Here is a 973-nt window from a genome sequence, read left to right as displayed (position 1 = left end):
TGTGTGTGTGTGTTTTTCCATGATGGTGGATAAAAATGTATGAAAGCTTCAGACTAACTGTACAGAACAGTAATCACATTATTTACACTATGAAACTTTCTTATCTTACTCAAGATAATCTGGTAAGTATGAGCCGGTCAGCTGCACAGAAACAACAGAGCCTATAATGCAAACAGAAACTTTATTGAAGGCACTGCTATTTAATGTGTTTTTATGACACAGCAGGTTGCCAGCATGCTCCCCTGATGCAAGCGGCAACATGTTCCTGTCGTACAGCAACTGATTCCACAAGAGAGTCACAAAGGGCGTTAGCCAGGACTCTCATATTCAGAAGAGAGCTCAACCTGGATTTCTAACCCAGTTATGAGGCTTTTGTACTGGAACTTTAACTGGGTTTCTTGAATAACCAGATAACAAGGAGAAGTAATTAACCACTTTGATTCTAACCCCACATTCCTGACACGCCCAAGTAAAGTAGTATGAAGCCAGTGGTAGTACTTGTGTGTGTACACTCACTCGCCTGCTTATTCATGTAATGATCTAATCCTCAAATCATGCAGCAGGTCATACAAGTCAGCATTAGTCAGAAAGATTGAAATAAATCTGTTGCTATGCTATGATGGTTGGTTTGAGTTGAAGGTGTCAAGATATAATTACTAATGAAACCCTTGATAAAAAGGAAAAGGTCCTCTCACTGCAACATCAGACGTCAAGATGGATGGAATAAAAGAGCAGAAGATACGTTGGCGTTTAACCCGTCATCCAAGAAAATCCATCTAAGGCTGCAGCGAGCGCAGGCTTACCACAACTGGACAGCCCAAGACTCGACAGGTAGAGGTGGAAATACTTGATGACACACTTTGGTCTCTTTAATACCAGATAATGATTTGGATGCGATACCCTACCAAAAAATTTATGCCAACACTTTGAATCTCATTAAGGCCAAAATTGACTCCTGTTGTTTGCCGTCTAC

The 973-nt window shown here is 40.8% G+C and overlaps 1 protein-coding gene across 4 annotated transcripts in view; it reads right to left on the bottom strand.

Moving 5' to 3' along the window:
- The window catches only part of esyt2a (extended synaptotagmin-like protein 2a), a 54,302-nt gene that overhangs the window by 19,145 nt on the left and 34,184 nt on the right, over positions 1–973 (bottom strand). The window lies entirely within an intron of this gene.

This window comes from Pundamilia nyererei, unplaced genomic scaffold (genome assembly GCF_000239375.1).
Source record: "Pundamilia nyererei isolate P.nyererei 1_Seehausen unplaced genomic scaffold, PunNye1.0 scaffold00103, whole genome shotgun sequence".
In the NCBI taxonomy this organism is placed as follows: Eukaryota; Metazoa; Chordata; class Actinopteri; order Cichliformes; family Cichlidae; genus Pundamilia; species Pundamilia nyererei.
The sequence above is the reverse complement of the archived record's forward strand: the minus strand, read 5'-3'. Positions and strand labels throughout refer to the sequence as shown.